The following is a 17309-nucleotide window of genomic DNA, read 5'->3' as shown; positions in this document are numbered from 1 at the left end:
AAGAGAAGCACCTTTCACGGGTGTGAGGTGCATGGTATGAGGACTACATGCATGTTGAGTTTAAAGCCCTCAGCTCAGAGTCTGAGCAAAGCAAGGGAATCATCAGACAGGCAACCAGAGAGCATCTTGGAAGGTCACTGACGGAAATACCACCGACAAAAGGCAAGGAAACACTGGAAAACCACACCGATGAGTTTCAGTATAGGCAGTTGGAGTATGTCCATTCAAGGGACACTGAACAGTGCTTTAAAAGAATGGGATATACCAATATTTACAGATGGAAAAATGTCCACAAATTCATGTCATATTAACATTCATTCAACAAGTATTTACTGAGTCTAGCACTGCTTAGGTGCTGGGCATAGAGCAGTGAAGAAAAAGCCAAAAGTCCCCCAGGACAGTCTGGAGTAAACAGACTATAAATAAAAATAATGCATTCAGGAAAATACGTGGTAGGTCAGCTGGTGGTAGGGGGTAGAGACAAAAACAAAGCAGGAATAGGGGGTAGGCAGAGTGGGGAGGGGACAGGGCGACAGTTTTGAAGGACTGGGGGAAGTCTGAAAAGGCCTCACTGAGAGTGACATTTGGACATGTTTTTAAATATTTATGCACACGTGAACACACATCAAAGTACAGAAGGCTATCCATTCAACTGTTTATATTGTGGCATCATAAAGGTGTCATTGCATAACACTTACTTTCTACTGTTTGTACACTTCTGTTCAATTTCTTTTAAAATTATTATGAAAGACATCTATGAGTAGCACAGCATTTAAAGAGAAAATTGAAAATGAACTTCCACAGACCAGCGCTTCAACACGTGGCTCACCACCAGGGATTACGGACCGAGGGGCTGGAGTTGGATGCCCGGTGCTGTGGCGCCACCTGGTGGCCATTTCCTGAGACATCGCGTTCCCAAATGCGACAGACAGGGAAGCGAGAGGCAAGACGCACAACTGTATGGAAAGCCCGCCTGCCCTGTGGACGGGGACTGGAAGGGAAACGGGCAAACACCGTTTGATTTGTGGGGGTGGCAGGCAATGGTGGGGTTTATTTAGCTTAGATAGTCGTTCCCGGTCTTACAATGACGCTTCATTCCTTCATGTGTAAAGGCAATGGAGCGGTCCTGTGGGACGGCCGCATGTGCTCGCCGGAGGGACGGGAGAGCTGTGCAGCACAGACGCCACCCAGGCCACGTGCACGGGTCCCCGAGAAGGCTGGGGCATTCCTAAAGCAGAGTGGCAGGACCTCAGTGCTGTCACCGAGTGCTTGGAAGAGGAGGGTGCCTGGGGGACCAGGTCCTAGGAGTCTGGCTGGGATGGGGAGCCACACCCTTGCCCTCAAATCATTAATCACTACCGGAGCATGTGCACAGACCACTGAACCAGTGCCTCCCTGCCAGAGCCCAGGGGAGCCTGAGGCGTACCCCACACGTGAGAGGGAAGCAACGCTGATGGCACCGAGGACTCTGCCTGCAATACTTCTCTTCGCCTCCATCCTTTGGATATGGGTCAAATGCCTTCCTCTGGGCACCCTCCATTCAGGCTCCTGCAGCATCTGTCACTATGACACACAACTGCTTTCTCTGGGCATGTCCCTGCTAAACCAGGGTCACCCCTACCTCATTCGCCCTCAGAGATGGGACGTGCAAGTCCAACAGTTCTGGGTTTGAATCCTGTCACTGCCATCCACCATCTATAGACAGCTGGCAAGAGCCTCAGAGCTTCAATTTCTCCGCCTGTAAAGAGGGATATGGGACTGGACTCACCTCGTGCGAGCATTAACCAACAGCCCCAGCTGGCGCTCAGGAGTACTGGTGGGTGCCAGGCTAAGGCCCAGTGCTGCATGTGTCACTCACCAACTGTGACCACTCTTAATCAACATCTTCACTTCTCTGGCCTCAATTTCCTCTTCTGTGTAGAACTGGAAAGTTGAGCTAATCTCTACACATCCTATAGCTCTACATTTTTATGATACTCTTATACATCATACAGATTTAAAGTTTCGCTAGTCTGAAACTAGTTACCAAGAATTGTGTTAAATATTTGTATAAATAAGCAATACCCTATTTCTTAAGGCTTACTATATTTTATTTCAAGTTAAGTGAACCACAAATATTAAGCTCAAGAAATAACTTCATTTCATTATATATAAGAAAAGAATTATAAATAATTTATCAAGAGCTAGCAGAGTACATGCCCCAAGGATATACGGGGTATGAAATCTGTGCAAGAAAGTGAAAGCTATACACAAGCTACTGAGAATTAGCTTTCTCTCCCTGTCAGTCTCCCCAGAGTCCTGTCAACCCAGGACATCCAGTTTTGCCTAGCACTGAAAACCAGGCAGAAAGGGTGCAAAAACTGACCACGTCACGGCCACTCTTTCCACAGCCCACAGACATTCAAAGGGACAACACTGATCGAGAGCTTCCCATTGGCACTGTGGCACATCCACTACATGCGTTACCCTACTGAATTCTGCCAACCACGTGCTCAAAGAAGACTCAGTTCTCCATCATCTCTGGCTCCCTATCATGTCTTATTGGGTATGCCAAGACTGCAGGGTTCTGACCCAACTGGTGTGGCTCAGTGGGTTGGGTGTTGTCCTGCAAACTGAGGGGTCACTGGTTTGAGTCCCGGTCAAGGCACATGCCTGAATTGCGGGCCAGGACCCTAGCTGGGGGCGTGTGAGAGGCAACGGACCGATGTTTCTCGCCCTTCCTTCCCCTCTCTCTAAAAATAAATAACTAAATGGAACTAAGAAAGAAAGAAAAGGAAGGAAGGAAGGAAGGAAGGAAGGAAGGAAGGAAGGAAGGAAGGAAGGAAGGAAGGAAGGAAGGAAGGAAGGAAGGAAGGAAGGAAGGAAGCAGGGTCCTGACCACCTTTCCTAACCAGGCCATTTGTCAGGTCTCTGCTGGCAGTGAGCAGCCTCGAGGGAGGAGACAATGTCTTCCTGGGGGACAAGGAGCGGGCTTGCTTACTGCCTGCTATAAAGCTGCAGGCTCCACAAGCTCGGTGTTTCTCAGCTGTGACACAAAAGCACAGCATCCACCTGGGCCATGGTGTCACCCCATGGGACCCGGGGAAAGGGGAACCGACACGCAGGCTAATGCTTATACTAGTGATGAAGTCCTTTGTCTCTGACTTGGGAGTTACGCATACAGAAAGCTATGAAGTAGACAGGGAAAGCTCGCCCTCCGGACCCCCCCCCCCAACACACACACTTCAGTCCTGTAACCCACTCCTCCTAGGTCCCGCTAGCAAGTCAGTGTACATCTTGCTATTTTAGATCTGCTTTTTTTTTAAAGATTTTATTTATTTATTTTCAGAGAGAGAGGAAGGGAGAGAGAACGAGAGGGAGAGAAACATCAAGGTGTGATTGCCTCTCACGCACCCCCAACTGGGGACCTGGCCCACAACCCAGGCATGTGCCCTGACTGGGAATCAAACCGGTGACCCTTTGGTTCACAGGTCGGCGCTCAATCCACTGAGCCACACCAGCCAGAGCTGACTCCGTTTCTTTGTCCTTTAACTCAAACTCATCTGGAATCCATTGTAGTATGTGGTTAAGCATATCAATTCTTTCCAGCGTTGAAATCCAAATGCCCCAACAATGTAATGATCATCCCTTCCCTTGCTGCTGTATAAGTCGTGTCTCATGCATTAAGCTCCTCTGTAAGTTGGCAATGGAGTCACTTCTTTCCATTCATCTATGTTCCTGCTTTTACCCAAGTGCCACATGAGATTAATAAATTACTGCTTTCTAAAAAGTTCTGAGGGTCCAGCCATTTTAAGGCCATGGAGCCCTGGACTAATTTCAAGTACTCTGAGGCTCCACATCTGTTAAATGGGCCAGTAATGGTGAGGCTGGACTCCAAGAGCCATCCTCCCCTTCTTCTTTAGTAAAAGAACTTCTAGTTTTTAGGGAGACACATGGCTTCCCTGCATGCAGATTACACTTCCCAGCTTCCCTTATCACTAGGTATGGCCATATGACTAAGATCAGGCCAATGGGATGCGGAAAGTGTTACATGCAATTTCCTGAAAGTGGCCCGCAAAGGCGAGAAGGCAGGGGCAAAGGCTAGAGCTCCAACGGCCATTTCTAGCCATGAAATGAGCTCAGATTTCTGGGCCCTTCCCAAGATCACCTCACGATGGAACAACAAAATGGAAGGTCTCTGGCCATGGAGGCTCCGTGCCTACTCTGAGCAGATTACCTCCTGACTTCTCACACATAAGAGAGAGACTTCTACCCTAATTCCTTCTTATTTGAGTTTTCTCTCACCCATACCCTGACCTATAGGAATGGCTCCTGCAGAAGGGTAGTGGTAAGGGTTAAAGAAGAATACCTTTCACAACAGAGAGCAATTTTTATTTTCCCCCAACAAAGGGTCTAGCACTGTTTCTACACACAGCAGGAAATGCAAACATTTGTTGAAATGAATAGGAATCTGGAAAAAGTGAAGACCATTTCATTACTTTAAAAAAAAACTTAATTTTTTTTACCAATTTATTCTTCCAGATGCACATCACTTACTTTATCAAGTTTTATAGATTATCTCATTAAAATTGCATTAAATTTTTACTAACATTTGGAGAAACAGTATTGTCACTATTACTACGTTTAGATTTCCCTGGAAAGAGCCAGAAATGGAGTGCTTGATTGACTGACTGATTTTCATCCAATCCATTCAAAACATAATTTAATAAGAGGCTACTCTGTAACAAGCTTAGTCATAATAACCAGACGTTGGAGTTAATAAACAAACATTAGATAACTAATCTCTAGCGCCACCTCCCCCAGTGCCCACCAAAATACTCAGGAGATAGACGAGGTGATGGAAATGTCGTCACTAAAGGCTGAGGCTAACGTGCTACTTTGTCCTTATCACCTCCAGTTTTGACTCAGAATCCTCTTGCCTCTTTTCTTCACAGCCAAATAAAACCCCTCTGATCGAGGCTCCTGGGCCCGGTGCTTCTTCGTTTCCTATCAGGTAATGTTTTCTGTGTCCCCATTGTCACACACCCTCTAGGTGTTCAAATCTTTTCACCAGGGGATCCGGTGCTCCCTCCCATATGTCGATGTTCACAGAGCAGAATCTGCTACTGTTGAAGTTCCTCTTTATTTCACATCTTCGCTATATCAGTGGCGTTTAGTCCAGTGGTGACATCTGCAAAGGTGCTCAGACGATGACGGTATCATCATCGTCATCATTTCTATCACCCACTGACCCATGACTCTGTGACAGACCCTTTGCTCAGCACCTTACCCTTAGTGACGTACCAGAGTGCTTATAGTGACCCTCTAAGGGGGGCAGTAAAGTGAGAAAACTGGGGCCCAAAGAGGTTAGATAACTTATCCGAGGACACAGTCAACAGGAGCGCCATATTGGCACACACTGTGGCACGCACTCTACACACGTTATCGCACTGAATTCTGCCAGCCACCTGCTAGGAGACTCAGTCCTCTGTGGGCTCTGGCTCCCCAACATGTTTTACTGGGTATGCCAAGAATGAAGGGTCCTGACCACCTTACCCCAGGCCATTTGGGGAGTGACTCCTTCAGCAAAGGCAGCACTTGAACCCAACTAAGTCTGCACCCCATTCTGAACCGTTTCTTTATGTTCCATCCCACAAGCGCTCAACAGCATTTTACATTCTGTCCTGGAACATCCACTCCTGTCTATCCATCTGTTCCCTTCTCTTTGCCTAAACACTGCAGTTTCCCAACTCCACAAGCAGTAATCCCCTTTTCTTTTTGCTTTCCTGAGGAGCAAACGGCTACACACCAGGGCGGCTGGCCCTGGTATTAAGGACAGCTACTTCCCTCGAGTTATCCCTGACTCTTTCCTAGCACTCCTCCTCTGTGGCTTTCAGCACCAGGGTCAGTGACAACATGGTCTCTGCCTCCGCCCTATACTCCTCGGTCTCTGGGTTCAGGGTGATGCACAACACACTGGAGCACAGACCAGCTCCCCGTTGGCTTTCTAAGCTTAAAGGCTCTTCGCAGGCCCTGTAAGATGACCTCAGTCAGGCATTCCGACCTACCAGGGGGACTTCCACTTTTACTAACTTAGGATCTGCCTTCCGCTGTCAGTCTAGGTGGATCCCTGTGAGACCGCACCTGTAAGTTCCGGAAATTCTACAGCAGGCCCTTCCCTGCTACCCAAGCCCAGGATCCCGAGGGGACCGAGGATGCACTCCCGAGTCACAGGGCTCCCACACTACATTAGTCCAGGCAGAATGGTTGCATCATCTGCCCAGAACTTCCCCCAACAATCCTGCCTTTCCTAGGATCGAGACATGCATACTTCCCACCAAGGCGGCAGACCCAGAATGTTAATGGGGCCCCCCTTTCCTTCCTCAGGCACCAGAGACTCCAGCCCGAAGGATGACCAACATATGAGCGGATTGCCTGAGAAGGCTCTAAGGGGGGTGAAGGCTTTAGAGCCCCACTCTGAGGCTTTTACACACAGCAGCAAAGGTCACTAAAACGACCCCCCTAACGTGAGACTGGCTGACATCCGTGAAAATACAAGTGCCGGAGTGCCGGAGAGCTGGAGGCCCCCACATACCCCAGAATCCACACCATCATCTTCCTCCTTCCTCACGGACACTCCTCTTGCTCCTTCTCTGACTTGCACTGGATCCCCCGCTTCTGCTGGGGCTGGACCCTCCGCTCACTACACGTGACCTCCCTGAGTAACCCAATATCCCTCCTACCACTTTGGGGGCCAGCTGTCCAGGGGTTACCCAAGTCTCTCTCTAGACCAGTGGGGGTCTAGATCGTGGCGGGTATCAGAACCACCCGTGAAAACGTCACCATACCGATGGCTGGCCGCTCTCCCCCAAACACCACAGAGGGTCTGATGCCCCAAAGGGTGAGGACGCTGCGCTAGGCGAGCCCTCTCTCTGAAGTCCAGACGAGCAGGCCAGCTGAGCGCTGCCCCACGGGCACCCCAAACTCAGAACAGCCCCCTCCCAATCCCATACACCTTCGCCGTTCCTTATCTCCGTGGCTGGCCCGGCCCCTCCCCTCACTACAGAGAGGCGCACTGCCGGTGCCCTCACTCCCGTCCCTTCACTAAACCTCCGAGGAGGGAGGCATCTGCCTCGGCTGCCCCCAAACCTGCCTGCTCCTCTCCGCCCCTTGGCCAGGTTCAGGTGCCACGGCCCCTCACTCGTCTCCCAATACCAGGCCCCCCCCACCTCATGCACCCCCACCAGGATTATGACTGACGGTGTCTCTCACCTGCTGTAATTCCAGGACCCTTCTCCACTCCCCACAGGGTAACTTCCAAACTCCTAAGCACTCACTGCACACGAGTCCCTCTGAGGACTGACCCCAAAGCACGTTTCCAACCCTGCCCCCCTCCCTTCCTGAGACACAGCATGCTCTCTCCTGCGGGGTCTCTCACAGTCCGTTTCCTCTGCCTGTGCCCCCTTCCCCTGGGAAACTGCAAATCTGCCTTTAACACCCTGTGCTTCTGATTCGGTCCCGTCAGCTTCCATTTCCATCACCTACCACCCCTGACACAGCATCATCATCATTTACTGACTCAGATCTGCCGCATCTGTGGGCTCCGGAGGCCAAGGAGTCAACCCGGTTACATGCGCAGTAAATGGTTACTTCGTGAATGAGAGCCACTGATGCAATCACGGTGTTCTTCCATCCCCTGGAGAAGCCTGGGAAGCAACCAATCTTTAAAGCAATAAAAATAAGCCCAACTGCTTTCCTGGAATCCATGGCAGGTAATCTTTCAGTAATGATGCTTTGGCAATAGATGGGATTCTGAAAAAGAAGAGTCAGCAACTGTGGAGTTTGTCGGCCTCTCCAGCACAGGTCAGGGAAACAGCGCCGTGACCTCCAGGCGGGAACGCCATAGTCTCCCCCGCACTGTGCCCCAGCCATACTGGCTCGCTGCCACTTCTCTAATTCACCAGACCTCTGCCCCAGCTGGGATCAGGACAGACGCAGTTGCCACCTCTTCACCTGGTCAAGTCCAACCCATCTTTCCTCTGAAAGGCTGTCTCTGACCCTCCTAGCCAGCTACAACCATCCTGTTCACCGCCTCTAATCACCTTGTACTCCTCTTTTGTAGCCATCATCGTCAGACCTGTAATTAATTTTTTATATCTTATTATTTTTATAGTTATTTAACTTTGCTATCAGACTGTATGCTAAAAGACAGCAAGGACCAGACTTGTCTTTTTCCTGTACTGTGGTCCCAGAGTCAGCATAGTGCTGGCACTCAGCTGGCCCTGAACAAGAACTGGATGGATGGGAGGATGGACAGAATGATGGACAGATGGATCAGCAGGCAGGTAGGCCTGGAAGACAGGAACAACAAATAAGGCTGCCTTTGATTATGGGTGCAATACTTTAATATCATCCTGCTCTTTTTACTCTGACTCCACCCTCACAAAGCAATCTCACATCTTAAAACCGTGGCTATGAGCTGAAGAAAGGATGTACACACGCGGGGGATATTCCTGTTGACTTGGAAAGCAGGTGTCAGCGCAGACTGACACCCCGGCATCCTGGCTTCATATTCAGCGATCTCTGTAACGCCAGGCTGCCCTCTCTCTCCCACAAGTATACTGGCTATGTTGATCAAACTGAGCTCCAGGAATCTCTCAGCCCTTCAGCAGCCCCTGAGGATTAGTACACGTGTTGCTAACACAGCACCAGAAGCGTTGCCTTTTTTCAACCAGCCACCATCACTGAACACTGGAGCTCTGCACTAAGCCAAGTCTTTGTCCTTCTTCCAGTGAGGTCCCACTGCAGATTCAACAAAGTGCCAGGAAGCAGAGGTTTCATCAGAGGGAAATGCCTCTTCACAGACATGGTGTACAAGCCACGTTCCGTGAGCAGCAGGTAGTTCTTGAGAAACTGCAATATCCTAATGGATGTGCTGGCTGCAGCCCACAGGTTTCGCTGGGTGGGGAACCGGGGCGCCTGAGCATACAATCCAGGTCAAGTCCCCACGCTCACCGGAAAGCAGGGAGAGTGGACTCAGTGATCTCTAACCTTCGGGATGGACTGCCACTGTATCTGATGAGCACAAAGGCCACAGCAGTGCTCACTGCAAAAGAACCCGGTAGCAGGTATACCCAGAGATAAAGTGGAGAAATAAGCTAACTGAAGCAATCAGCATCTTTTAAAAACAGCAAAAGAATGCTACATCTCAATCAGAAAGTAACTTCTAACTTTTTCAAAAAGTTTCCCAACAAGAACGAATTCTAATCTTAGCTATCAGCGCATCAGCATCAATGATTACTATACTTGAGTGACTTATAAGGAAGATCAGGGTTTCCTGGTCTCCAGAATGAAACCGGACCTTAAACCCATCACTCCAAATTGAACTCAACTCCCCAAACTCAATGATCAAGAATTTAAGCTAACTAAAACCAAGTGAAATACCTTTTCTCCATAAGTCCCTGTTTCCTTACCTCACCTGTGACTCCCCCATTGCGTGTCAGAAACCACACCTCCAGGCAGCCCAGGATGGGGAGCCCTCGACTCCTCCCATAGCTACACCCTGGACAGTTTGTTTGATCTCTCTGAGCTTCTATTTTCTCCTCTGCACCCCAAAGCCTGCTCCCACCTACCCTGTGGAATCAACGTGAGGCTGAAAATCGGGTGTCAAGAGACTTCATAATGTGTTAGGATATTTTATAATGAAGGGACCTCAGATCCAACAACCCCCTCATTTTATAGATTCAAATCAGTCCCTGGGCACTCACTTCATTTTTTCATTCAACAAACATCTCTGGAGCACCTACGAGGAGCCAGACGCTCTCTGCCAAGCCCTGAGGAGCCGATGGAGAGGAAAGCAGCCGCAGCCCCTGACCTGATGGGGCTGCATCACACTGCACCGGAGGACACAGACAGCCAGCAGTTCCACCCTGCAGGCCATGCTAACAATTTGATCTTTTTTTTCTAAGAGAAATTAGAAACCACAGACGGGTTTCTTTTGTGTGTTTTATTTATAGAGAAGAGAAGGGAGGGAGAAAGACAGGAAGAGAAACATCAACATGACACAGAAACATCGATCCGTTGCCTTGTTGCGTTCCATATGCTCCCCAACCTGGGACCAAACCCGCAAGCCAGGCATGTGCCTGACCAGTAATAGAACCGGCCACCTCTCAGTTTGCGAGACAATGCCCAACCGACTGAACCACACCAATGGGGCCACAGAAGGGTCTTAAGCAGAGGAAATGCTGTACGCATCAGGGTTGGAGGAACCAATGCAGATTCCTCTGCAGAGCCTTGTAGGGGAGTCGCAAGGATGCCACTGCTGGTCACACAGCATTATCATGTACATGTGACGGCCAGGTGCCGTGGGAGCCTAACAGGGAAACAATCTGCAAATGCTGGTGGACGAAGTGCTGGAGATATGGTGCCTAGAAGGAAGAACCAACAAAACACAGCCGCCAAAAGGACACAAAGAAGTAACTTAAAGTAGTGAAGTTCACTAATTCCATGTAATTGACCTTACTGCCACAAAAAGAGGCAGAGCAAATTCTCCTGGATTTATTAACTTGTTTTTCATAAATATTTAATTACTCAGAAATGTACCAAAAGCACAGATTTCCCTTGACCTAGTTATCAAGCTTATACAAGAATGAGAATTATTGTATCCAATAAACATGAACTTAATTACGTTCATTATTCTTTCTTTTGTCTCCAATCAGATGATCTTCAAAAAAACCTTTGACTGTTGAAGCAAAGCATTTAATTTTTCTTATAATTACTCAAGTAGCCACCTTAAACTTAAAATAAAACCTTATGAAAAAGATATTTAAATCCTAAAGAGGGAAAGTATAATGTTGCATTAGTTCATATTAAAGACCCATTATTTGCCCTGGCTGATGTGGCTCAGTGGATTGAGCTGGCCTGAGTTACCAGTTGGGGGCGTGCAAGGGGCAACCGATCAATGTTTCTATCTCACACTGATGTTTCTCTCCCTCTTTCTCCCTCACTTCACCCTCTAAAAAATAATAAATAAAACATTTTTAAAAATAAAAGTATTAAAGACCCATTATTTAGCCCTGTCTGCTGTGGCTCAGTGGATTGAGTACCCGCCTGTGAACCAAAGGGTTGCTGGTTCAATTCCTGGTCAGGACACTTGCCTGGGTTGCGGACCAGTTCCTCAGTTGGGGGCACATGAGAGGCAACCACATGTTGATGTTTCTCTCCCTCTCCTTCTCCCTCCCTTCCCCACTTTCTAAAAATAAATAAATAAAATCTTTTAAAAAGTTAAGACACATTATTTATGTGGAATCACAGAAAAATAAAAAAGAAAGAACTGGGCACACCAGCCTTCAGCTCCTGAACTGGACTGAAAGAGGGCCCTCCAGGTTCCTCGGTCTTCTTCCTCACTGGTACCCTACCGCTGTCGTAGGCTTGCACCTGCACTCCCAACGCAGGCTGACTCTGCCTGCCACCCTTCACAGGGCACCCCGTAAGCGCTCCAATGATGGTTAAAGGAACGTTACTCTAGCTCATATTTACCAGGTGCTCATGCTGTGCAGGCACTATGCTAAGTCCTGTTCCACAGGACCTTTTTGAAGCCTTGTAAGAACCATGAAGAGGGAAGTACTATCATACTCCCTGTACCCTTGAGGACACAGAACAGTCACTTGCCTGCAGGCACAGGGCTTGGGAGTGGAGGAGCCAGGACGCGAACCCACGCCATCCTGACTCCGGAGTCTATGCTTTCAGTGCTGGCCCATCTGCCTCTCTGATGCTCAGGAGATAAATCTCCCGAAAAGAGTGCAATGGATTTGAAAGGTCTGCAGAAAAACCATGGACAGTCTTGCTGTTCTGGGCCTTCATGGTCCCTGCGCCCCTCGGTAGGTGCAGGTGAGACAGGCCTGGTTTGCGCCTCCCACAGGGCAAAGTGCTGGCGCTGACTGGGGTGGGTGACTGCTTGCGATGGTGGTGGGCATCGCCTTTGAGAAGAGCTTGTACAAAAGGCGGGGTGGAGGGGACACTTGGAGACAAACCCATAGCCCTGGTCAACAGGGCCCCTGAGGAATGCTTCACAGACTCCCAAGCATTTTGTGACTTCAGAGCTGGTTTCTCAGATACCTTAACCATCACCTTCCCTTTCACCATCCAAACAGCAACATCACCCCTATACTTAGAACCCAGAGAAAACAGCCAGTGTCCCCATAGTACTGGGGATAATTAAAATGACAATGAGCTCTCTGTACGCATCAGCTTCCTGTCGGGCACTGTGCTAAACATCCCACTGCGCTATTTCACTGGATCTTCAACAACAGCCCCAGGTTAGGTAACACTGCCATCCCCGTTTTCCATAGCAGTAAACTGCGGCTCAGTAGGGAGCACACTTGCCCCGGGTCACAGAGGCCATGGATGGAAGAGCTAGGATTTGAATCCAGGTCTGCCTGGCTCCAGAGTCTCAATCTGCTGGGCCATTCCACTTGAGGTCCTCCATCACAGCCGATCGCCTTCTGTCTGCGTGTGACTCCTCCACCCACCAACTGTCAGCCCCACAGAGACAGGATGGAGCACCTTCATCTCCATATGCCCGGCATCCCGCAAAGGGTTTAGCCCAAAGCAGGAGCCCAGCAAGGCTGCTGAATGAACGTCCATGCGAAGGAAGTGATGCCTCCTCTCTAAGAAAGCGGCCCCAGGAATGCACCAGCATGACCCTCACAGAAGCCAACCCAACCAACTATCCCCTACCCCTGGTCAAAATCTACAAACCACCTACTTGTCTCCCTCAGGCCCGCTCCTCCACAACCTCACCCCAAGGGAAGGATGAGTAGCCATACTTCTGAGGCAAGGAGTGATGGGATTCAGCAAGCTAAGTAGTTCATTTTTAGATTTTTCCTTTTTTCTGCTTCCCCATCTTATCCTGGAGCAGCTGAAGCAAATACTTCTTTCCTCTTCCCATCCCTAAGACTGAGTAGGATAAGCATTATCAGCCACACACAAAGGCTACAGCTGGTACATGGCACAGCACATGCCTGTCTCAGAGCTGGCACTCAAATACTTGGGGAGTGAAGTAATAGAGTCCAGAGTCCGGGTTTCACCAGAGACCTGATGACTTATTGATAAGAGCCTGCCAATATTTGGTGGCATGACTTGTCTGAGCAGAGGCCCATCACAATATCCACGAAAAGCCTGCCCTGGAGACTCAGCAGCAATGAAAGTAGGAGACTCCCTGTGCAGGTGGGAGACAACAAGCAGAAAGTCATGCGTGCAACAATGTTCCCATCAAGGTGTATACACAATGGAAGTCAAGGAAGCACCAATGGGAGCAGTCACTTGTGCCTAGAATTGAGGAGGTCTCCCAGAGGAGGAGGAATTTGAGCTGGGAAGCCATTCTCACATCACCCAGAGAGAAGTCAGTGTTTCCTGCCTCCGTAGCCCCCACACTGTTCACCTCCCCACCATCAGGCCCACCGTCTTGCTTTGTAGTCAGTGACTGGTATGCTTGTATCCCTGCACAGAATGTGAGCATCTCATGGACAAGGACCCTGGGCATTCTCCATGGCTCACTCTCAACTTCAAGTAAATATCTGCTGACAGAGAATAAAAGAGTTAACTTTAGATTATTAATAACACACCAGCTACCCCTTCCTGAGAATCTACTCTACCTGCTATTGATGCAAGTACTTTGCCTGCATGGTCTCATTTCTCTACACAAAATCCCCAAAAGGCAGATCCTATTATGATCCTCCATTTTACAGATAAGAAAACTAAAACACAAAAAGATGAGGTAAATTGTCCCCAGCAATACAGTAAGTGACAGAGCAGAACTTGGAAGCATATGTGAATGAAAAATCAGTTTTCAATTACCAGTGAAAAACATTCCTTTCCCTTTCTCTGTCCTCTGCATTGAATGCAAATACATGGATTGCCCTCGAGTCTAGGGATCAAAGCCATTTCTTTCCTAGAGAAGAACAAGGCTGTCTCCTGTTATTCTTCTAAACAATGACTGCTAACCATTACTGAGTAAACATCGTGGGGGTGGGGGATCGGCTGGAGTGGAGATCAAAATTATGCTTACAAATCAGCCAAAAACATTTATTAAGGAGGAACGCTATGTACCAACTGGAACATGTTCCAATGTTGGGGCAATTCCAAAATACATCAAGTTAATAAATAAAGGAGCAAGAGTATGTATAGAATGTTATTATCTTGTGTAAGAGTATATAATAAATAAGAAATGGTAACAGTGCTTGCCTCTAGGGAGAAGGACTAGGAACTGGAAGCTCGACACGACGAAAGAGGGGTACTTTACAATTTGTTCCCCTTTGAACTACTTGCCTTTAAAAAATTCCATGTGTGATTTTTTTTTTAATTTTTAAAAAGATAAAAACGTAATTTAAAGAAACCACTTACTGCCAGGTCTTTCCCAAATAAACACATATATATGACTGTCAACATGAAAAACTATGTATGTTTATGAACATATATTGGATGAACTGAATTTGGGATGAAATAGGACTATTAAACACCTTTTGTAGTTCAAGTTGAAGTTCGCTAATTTCACTGATGTTGCAATAGTTTTTCTGTGCCAAAGTGTGAGACAGATATATTTTTAAAAAGAACTAAAGAAGAGGTTATTGGTGTCCTCCCTCCTGTCTTGCAAGAAGATATGAGGGCATGCCAATCACAGTGCCAGAGCCAGGACGACTCTTGATGTTCACATGGTCTAACGCCATTCTCAGTCAGCTAAGAAAACCGAGGCCTGGGAGGGGAAGGGGTGCGACCCAAGTTACATAAGTGAAAGCCTCAGAATCACCAGTTCTGCTCTCCTTATATGCTACATGCTACTCTGGTGTGTTGAAAGGAGGGGAGGTAGGGAGGGACAGAAATTGACCCTAATATATATTGAGTACTTTCACATATCTTTTTTCATTTGTTTTTCATAATGAGCTCTCAGGGTGGGCGTAATTATCCGTGTTTTACAAAATAGGAAACCAAAGCTGTGAGAAGCTATGAAACTGATGCATGAGATTTCAAATGCAGACCTGACTTCCAAGCCAGAGACCTTACCCTCCATATTGAAAAGGAAAATCAATTTTAAAAGATAGACTGGGCTATGTCACAGAGAGGCTCGGACACAATATTTTCCATTAATGAAGTTTCTCTCTCAACCCTGGATATTGTTACAGCAATAACAACAATCAAAAAGCCTACCCCCTCATTATCCAATGCATGTTCCAGCTCTTGCATGCCACCAAGTTTGGGCTTTGCTTTTAACCAAGGGTGTGATGGTTATCCCGAGGGCAGCAATCTCTGATAGCCATGTACACAGTTTCTACTGGGACAGAATAGGACAACTCACATATGCTGCTTCTAGACCCTATGGGTACCTGCCATACGAGCACAGCCCTGAGATGCCATCCCCATGATGCCACTGGGTCACCGGCACAAAACTGGTGATAGTGAGAGAGGCCAGCAACAAGGTAGTTGGTCTCCAAAAGTCCCATATCTTCTAAAGTGAAGAAAATGCTGACCAGTACACGCGAAACCTTCTCCTGTCTTCTCTTCTGTCCATGCAACACAGGAGGAATTACAGTTCCGGTTGGTCTACTAGGGAGGGAGTAAAGGCACTGCACAGTGAAAGGTCACACACATAAGTATGGGACACTTTTCTCAACAGGAGGGAGACTCATCATCTTGCTTTCTTCTCTCTGCCCTGTAGGAACTTAATGAAGTTCTGGCATTCTCCTCTGTTTAGTGTGGTGAGCTCAGGGTTTGTACTTGAACCCGAAGAGTAATTCCATAAGGCTCAAACCTATGCCTCATACTTCAGGTCAGAGTCCTTACTGGGATTGGGTTCTAAAGGTCAGCAAACAATTAAATGCTCCTCTGCTTTCCTTCTCCCACTGCTCCCTGCCACAGCTCCCTCAGAGTCTCACAGTGGGGAGACGTCACCAGCAGAGACAGGAATGAGTCTTTTGGGAACTCCTTGCCACAAGCCTCATCCCAAACTCAAACAAGAAAATAGTCTAGAAATCCCCTCCTCTTTAGACCCCCAATTCCCGAATCCAACCTACCCATCAATGCAGACAAGGGAGACAGTACAAGGATGTGCTCAGTAAGCATAGTCCCATCCTATCCTCACAAGGCCCCTGAGAGGCACACAGGCAGGAACCATGATGCTCATTTTGTGAAGGAGAAAGAGTCTCCAAGATAACGCAGAGGCAAAAGCTTCTGAACCCTCATTCTTGTTCCTCTCCTAACCAGGCTACCATTTCGGGCTTTTGGAGACCATCACAGTTAGGATTTGCAGCAGCTTCTGTATCAGGAGCGAGCAAGCCAGGACCCTTCGAGCTCCACACTAGCTACTCTTCAAACACACACATTTCTCACCAGCTGATCATCGAATGAAAGCCAAGCGCCCCCCAATCCAGGCATGGTCCCTGCAGCAGCAGCAACAGGAAAAGTCCCTGAGACGTGAAAAATGGTACGTCCTAGTGCCTGGCACAGGGGAAGTTGCCAGCCTAGTAACCAGGACAGCTGAGACCTAAGTCCGACCCAGGAGAAGACAGGCAGGCCTGGCCGGCACTTCTGGCCCAGTGGTAATCCTGAAAGCTCCAGAATCTTGAGAGAACCCCAAACTCCTGCTTCCACCCAAAACCCCTGGACAGCAGAGAGGGCAGCATTCCCTTCTCCCGCGCCCACTCACCTCTGCTTGCGCCTCACCTGGAGCCCGCTTCCGGACCTGCAACCAGTCGGGGCCCCACCCCTCGTGCCTGCCGGGCTACCGAGCCCCGCCCCTTGCACCTGTGGCTTCCTTAGACTCAAGCTCTCCGACCGCTTTGGCCTCACCTCGCAAACCCCTCCCACTGGCAAACCTGTGGTCCCACCTGGCCCCGCCCCACGCACCTGCAGCCCTCGGCCCCACCCAACTGCCTTGCCAGCCCCGCCGCCCGCATCTGCGGCCTTGCCCCATCTCCACCCCCAACACCCGCTGCCCTTCATTCCACGTCCCCACCGAACCAGCAAAACGAAGGCCCCCGATCCCGGTCTAGCCCCTACGCCCGTAAAGCCGACGACAGAACCCCCCCCCACCCAGGCCCGCCTCCCGCCCCGAGGCCCCTCCCCGGCCCAGCGGCCCCTCCAGGTCCCGCCTCCTGCACCTGCAGCTCCCTCCAGCCCGGCCCTCAGGGCCCCGCCCCGCCCCGCGGGCCGCTTTTCTCACCGCACGCTCCCGCCGCCGCTGCCGCCGCAGTCCCGGCCGGTCACCTTGACGCGGGCCGCAGTGGCTGCCGCCGCCTCCTCATGGCCCTGGGAGCGACCCAGGCGGCAGCGGCGCC

The 17309-nt window shown here is 49.2% G+C and overlaps 1 protein-coding gene across 3 annotated transcripts in view; it reads right to left on the bottom strand.

The window, feature by feature from the left end:
- The window catches only part of RALGPS1 (Ral GEF with PH domain and SH3 binding motif 1), a 222487-nt gene extending 205178 nt beyond the window's left edge, over window positions 1-17309 (bottom strand). For 2 of the 3 annotated variants that reach the window (XM_090274741.1, XM_090274743.1), the window contains exon 1: window positions 17195-17309. The gene's annotated coding sequence lies outside the window, so the exon portion shown is untranslated. Of the gene's footprint in view, window positions 1-16678; window positions 16730-17194 lie in introns of those variants that run through there. The other variant, XM_090274742.1, reaches the window with a different exon arrangement.

The sequence above is a fragment of the Furipterus horrens genome, unplaced genomic scaffold (genome assembly GCF_987537825.1).
Source record: "Furipterus horrens unplaced genomic scaffold, mFurHor1.1.pri manual_scaffold_4, whole genome shotgun sequence".
Classification (NCBI taxonomy): Eukaryota; Metazoa; Chordata; class Mammalia; order Chiroptera; family Furipteridae; genus Furipterus; species Furipterus horrens.
This window is presented reverse-complemented; position numbering and strand designations above follow the sequence as displayed.